This window comes from Taudactylus pleione, unplaced genomic scaffold, assembly GCF_031769625.1.
Source record: "Taudactylus pleione unplaced genomic scaffold, aTauple2 ptg000055l, whole genome shotgun sequence".
Lineage (NCBI taxonomy): Eukaryota > Metazoa > Chordata > Amphibia > Anura > Myobatrachidae > Taudactylus > Taudactylus pleione.
The window spans coordinates 14277158-14283832 of NW_028284457.1; positions in this window are offsets into that span (position 1 = coordinate 14277158).

Consider the following 6675-nt stretch of genomic DNA (forward strand, 5'->3'; position numbering starts at 1 on the left):
CCCCTGGATGGAGAGCACAGCACACCCCTGGATGGACAGCACAGCACACCCCTGGATGGACAGCACAGCACACCACTGGATGGACAGCACAGCACACCACTGGATGGACAGCACACCCCTGGATAGACAGCACAGTACACCCCTGGATGGAGAGCACAGCACACCCTTGGATGGAGAGCACAGCACACCCCTGGATGGACTACACACCCCTGGATGGAGAACACAGCACAGCCCTGGATGGAGAGCACAGCACACCCCTGTATGGAGAGCACAGCACACCCCTGTATGGAGAGCACAGCACACTCCTTGATGGAGAGCACAGCACACCCCTGGATGGAGAGCACAGCACACCCCTGGATGGACAGCACACCCCTGGATGGAGAGCACAGCACACCCCTGGATGGAAAGCACAGCACACCCCTGTATGGAGAGTACAGCACACCCCTGGATGGAGCGCACAGCACAGCCCTGGATGGAGAGCACAGCACACCCCTGGATGGAGAGCACAGCACACCCCTGGATGGAGAGCACAGCACACCCCTGGATGGAGAGCACAGCACACCCCTGGATGGAGAGTACAGCACACCCCTGGATGGAGAGCACGGCACACCCCTGGATGGACGGCACATCCCTGGATGGAGAGCACAGCACACCCCTGGATGGACAGCACAGCACACCCCTTGATGGACAGCACACCCCTGGATGGAGAGCACAGCACACCCCTGGATGGAGAGCACAGCACACCCCTGGATGGATGGCACACCCCTGGATGGAGAGCACAGCACAGCACAGCCCTGGATGGGGAGCACAGCACACCCCTGTATGGAGAGTACAGCACACCCCTGGATGGAGAGCACAGCACACCCCTGGATGGACAGCACAGCACACCCCTGGATGGACAGCACAGCACACCACTGGATGGACAGCACAGCACACCACTGGATGGACAGCACACCCCTGGATAGACAGCACAGTACACCCCTGGATGGAGAGCACAGCACACCCTTGGATGGAGAGCACAGCACACCCCTGGATGGACTACACACCCCTGGATGGAGAACACAGCACAGCCCTGGATGGAGAGCACAGCACACCCCTGTATGGAGAGCACAGCACACCCCTGTATGGAGAGCACAGCACACTCCTTGATGGAGAGCACAGCACACCCCTGGATGGAGAGCACAGCACACCCCTGGATGGACGGCACACCCCTGGATGGAGAGCACAGCACACCCCTGGATGGAGAGCACAGCACACCCCTGTATGGAGAGCACAGCACATCCCTGGATGGACAGCACAGCACGCCCCTGGATGGACAGCACACCCCTGGGTGGACAGCACAGTACACCCCTGGATGGAGAGCACAGAACACCCCTGGATGGAGAGCACAGCACATCCCTGGATGGAGAGCACAGCACACCCCTGTATGGAGAGCACAGCACACCCCTGGATGGAGAGCACAGCACACCCCTGGATGGAGAGCACAGCACACCACTGGATGAACAGCACAGCACACCCCTGGATGGATGGCACACCCCTGGATGGAGAGCACAGCACACCCCTGGATGGAGAGCACAGCACACCCCTGGATGGACGGCACTGCACACCCCTGGATGGAGAGCACAGCACACCCCTGTATGGAGAGTACAGCACACCCCTGGATGGAGAGCACAGCACACCCCTGGATGGAGAGCACAGCACACCCCTGGATGGAGAGCACAGCACACCCCTGGATGGACGGCACACCCCTGGATGGACTGCACACCCCTGGATGGAGAGCACAGCACAGCCCTGGATGGAGAGCACAGCACACCCCTGGATGGAGAGCACAGCACACCCCTGGATGGAGAGCACAGCACACCCCTGGATGGAGAGCACAGCACACCCCTGGATGGAGAGCACAGCACACCCCTGGATGGAGAGCACAGCACACACCTGGATGGACAGCACAGCACACCCCTGGATGGACAGCACACCCCTGGATGGAGAGTACAGCACACCCCTGGATGGAGAGCACAGCACACCCCTGTATGGAGAGTACAGCACACCCCTGGATGGAGAGCACAGCACAGCCCTGGATGGAGAGCACAGCACACCCCTGGATGGAGAGCACAGCACACCCCTGGATGGAGAGCACAGCACACCCCTGGATGGAGAGCACAGCACACCCCTGGATGGGGAGCACAGCACACCCCTGTATGGAGAGTACAGCACACCCCTGGATGGAGAGCACAGCACACACCTGGATGGACAGCACAGCACACCCCTGGATGGGGAGCACAGCACACCCCTGTATGGAGAGTACAGCACACCCCTGGATGGAGAGCACGGCACACCCCTGGATGGACGGCACATCCCTGGATGGAGAGCACAGCACACCCCTGGATGGACAGCACAGCACACCCCTTGATGGACAGCACACCCCTGGATGGAGAGCACAGCACACCCCTGGATGGAGAGCACAGCACACCCCTGGATGGATGGCACACCCCTGGATGGAGAGCACAGCACAGCACAGCCCTGGATGGGGAGCACAGCACACCCCTGTATGGAGAGTACAGCACACCCCTGGATGGAGAGCACAGCACACCCCTGGATGGAGAGCACAGCACACCCCTGGATGGACGGCACTGCACACCCCTGGATGGAGAGCACAGCACACCCCTGTATGGAGAGTACAGCACACCCCTGGATGGAGAGCACAGCACATCCCTGGATGGAGAGCACAGCACACCCCTGGATGGAGAGCACAGCACACCCCTGGATGGATGGCACACCCCTGGATGGACTGCACACCCCTGGATGGAGAGCACAGCACAGCCCTGGATGGAGAGCACAGCACACCCCTGGATGGAGAGCACAGCACACCCCTGGATGGAGAGCACAGCACACCCCTGGATGGAGAGCACAGCACACCCCTGGATGGAGAGCACAGCACACCCCTGGATGGAGAGCACAGCACACACCTGGATGGACAGCACAGCACACCCCTGGATGGACAGCACACCCCTGGATGGAGAGTACAGCACACCCCTGGATGGAGAGCACAGCACACCCCTGTATGGAGAGTACAGCACACCCCTGGATGGAGAGCACAGCACAGCCCTGGATGGAGAGCACAGCACACCCCTGGATGGAGAGCACAGCACACCCCTGGATGGAGAGCACAGCACACCCCTGGATGGAGAGCACAGCACACCCCTGGATGGGGAGCACAGCACACCCCTGTATGGAGAGTACAGCACACCCCTGGATGGAGAGCACGGCACACCCCTGGATGGACGGCACATCCCTGGATGAAGAGCACAGCACACCCCTGGATGGACAGCACAGCACACCCCTTGATGGACAGCACACCCCTGGATGGAGAGCACAGCACACCCCTGGATGGAGAGCACAGCACACCCCTGGATGGATGGCACACCCCTGGATGGAGAGCACAGCACAGCCCTGGATGGAGAGCACAGCACACCCCTGTATGGAGAGTACAGCACACCCCTGGATGGAGAGCACAGCACACCCCTGGATGGACAGCACAGCACACCCCTGGATGGACAGCACAGCACACCACTGGATGGACAGCACAGCACACCACTGGATGGACAGCACACCCCTGGATAGACAGCACAGTACACCCCTGGATGGAGAGCACAGCACACCCCTGGATGGACAGCACAGCACACCCCTGGATGGACAGCACAGCACTCCGCTGGATGGACATCACACCCCTGGATGGACAGCACACTCCTGGATGGACAGCACAGCACACACAGCCTGCCCTCCCTGCACGGATACTCAGCAGCAAATGGCACTGATCACCGCGGGGAAGGACTTATATGCAATCCAAAACCTGTGAGAATCCGACATGGGATTGATGACGTTTTGCTTCAGATTACTTTATCTCATACAATTTGCACAATGGGAGACAGCATGTCATCAAATGTTTTTTTTTTTTTTGCTAGTCTGCTTGTCACAGATACATGTTCTGCCCTTTTTAGTCTGGGAGAACATTTTCCCTCCCAAGAATGATACAAATCATTGAAAAATTTACATCAGGTGTCTCCAGGTGGCCTAATTCACCCACTTGCCCATTAGGAAGTATTTTGGCTAATCCCTAATCCCTATATTGTATTGCTAAAACTGTTTACAGACAAATAACCAGAAATTAATGTGCAGGGGTGGATTGTTCATAACCAGTAATGCCGAGCAGGGCCGTAGAGAGCTCTGCCGGGCCCAGGTACAGAGGGGGGCGTGGCCTAAATGCAGGAGGCGTGGTCACGCTCCCTTGAACAAAAAAATATATAAACACTTTTGCAGCACCGCGCGCCAGGGAGGGAGGTGCTGTGAGCCCCTCAGCCCGTCGCAAAGCAAGGGGGGGGCATGATCAGTGTGATCGCTCCCCCCCACAGGCATAGGAGACTGCTGTGGCTGCTGCTCAGCAGCTACGAGCAGTCTCTCACTGCAGCTCAGCACACGCTGTGTGCTTGGCTGCTGTGTGGGAAAGAGAAGGGAGGGGGGGTGGCGCCGGACTCGGGCCCCCACCAGGCCTCTCAGGAAGCCTGGGTAAACAGTACCCCCCCCCTCTCAGCACCCCTGATGCCGAGATGTATTACCATCTTGGCTGCCAGACTGTGGGAGAGTTAACTCCACCCTTCAGTGATCTCGGCAAGTTCAATAGCGCATCAGCAAGTGCTGTTACATTACGTCATGCCTCATGGATGGCTCCAATGCGCATGCACAAGATTTCATGTGCCCTCGCATACCATACCGGTCACCACTGCATACAGTACACATACCAGCAGGTAATCCTGTCAGTGTGTGAAAAAATTATAAACCACAAGTAAGTTTATAATTTTTTTTTAGCAAGAGCTGTCTGATTATAGTCGCCATACAGTTGTTTCGGTACATGTATGCAGATACTGTAGAGATAAGAGATTTTCTCTATGGTAACTGCTTTAATACATGTGGATGTTCAATATAAGAGTCAAACTGAGGTGGATCTAACGCATTTAACATTTACCACCATATTAAACATCTCTCCCATAGCATACCTCCCAACTTTTTAAGTTGGAGGTCGGGACAATAGCGCGTGTCGAAGACAAGCTGCTGAAATTAGGAGGCGTGGAAATTAGGAGGCGTGGCTTAGCGACAAGGGGACATGACCTCACGGGAAATTACGTGCCCAGAAGTCATGGCCCGTTTCCATCACGCTGTGGGGTGCTCTCGGTAATGTATATCAATCACTGGCATGACAAATTGTTATTCAAAACAGTATAATACCTGATTTGTCTTACAGATATAGGGCCTGATTCTGTAAGGATCGTAATTGCAAAGCTGCACTCAGGCAGCACTGAAATTGCGATCCTTTGCAGATATGGTAATGCACAGGAGGTATCACTCCCCCTGTACATTACTTAACTGAGATGTGTTGTTCAACGCAGCATTGGTTAATCTGCGTACCATCGGCCGGCTGCGGTAACCCATAAGGTCCCGCAGCCGGCCGTCGCAGTAAAGAGTAAAAGGCCAGGAAATCCGAAGATCCTGGCCTCTTCCCTGCCCCCCTAATGGCGACATCACGCCTCCGTTTCGAGTAACGGAGGCTGTCGCCGCCCCCTCCCTGCTCCTAAATGGCAGCAGTGACAATCACTGACAGTCTGCTGACAGTTTGCAAGTGAACTCGCAGCCCCATTCTGCACATGCGCAGAACGGGTCTGACGCCGGCGCAGATTCCCAAACATCGGGAATCAGCAGAGGCATTTCTAGAGAGGAGGGGGCCCGTGTGCAGTCTCCAACACGGGCCCCCTCCTCTCTGACCGGTGGCCGGCAGCGCACTGAGCTGTGCGTGCCCAGCGGCAGAGTTATAGACTCTGGACACTAGAGTGTGCCCAGAGTCTATAGAGTATGCGTAGGTCACCGGGAAATTGGCTGTGGTGACCATTTTCCCTGTACTGAGCATGCGCAAACGAAAATGGCAGCGGCGGCCATTTTCCAGTCGTTTTTGCAGAGCCGGACCCCCACACCAACGTGGGACTTCGGAGAGGTAATACTATGGGTTCAGGGTGTGCGGTGCGGGGCCCCCCTGGACCCAGGAGCCCATGTGCCCCGCACACCCTTCATCCATTATAGATACGCCCCTGGGAATCTGCTTTCAGTAGTGCACTGCTGAATCATGCCCATAATGCCTTGCAATATATTTTACATGAGTATTTATGATTAAAAAAAAAAAGCAATCACAGTTTTGGTTAGACTTTAGAACTGTTTTTTTTTGTAGGATGTTGTAGCGGGTTAAGTTCTGAGATGATGGAAACAGGTAAGCTTTTTATTCCAAGCTTGAAAAGGCAGAACCAGTGTAATGACTTCTTACATAAGGCAAACACAATTCAGAAACAATAATACAGCTTACATGGGACAGCAATTCAGACATACTTGTCGACTTTTCATTAATGTTTTTCGGGAGCAGCCCGGTCATCTCGGCTTTGGGGGCCGGGGCCAGGCTTCGGCTGTAATTAGACCCCGCCCCCTTTTGATGGAAAGTCCGTGATTCGAGGGTCTGTGCGGAGGGGGAGGGGCTAAATGACACGATTTGCATCATTTAGCCCCACCCCCTGCATACGGACCCGCAAATTACTAGAGATGAGCGGTTCGGATTCTGTGGAATCCGAACCGCTCCGAACA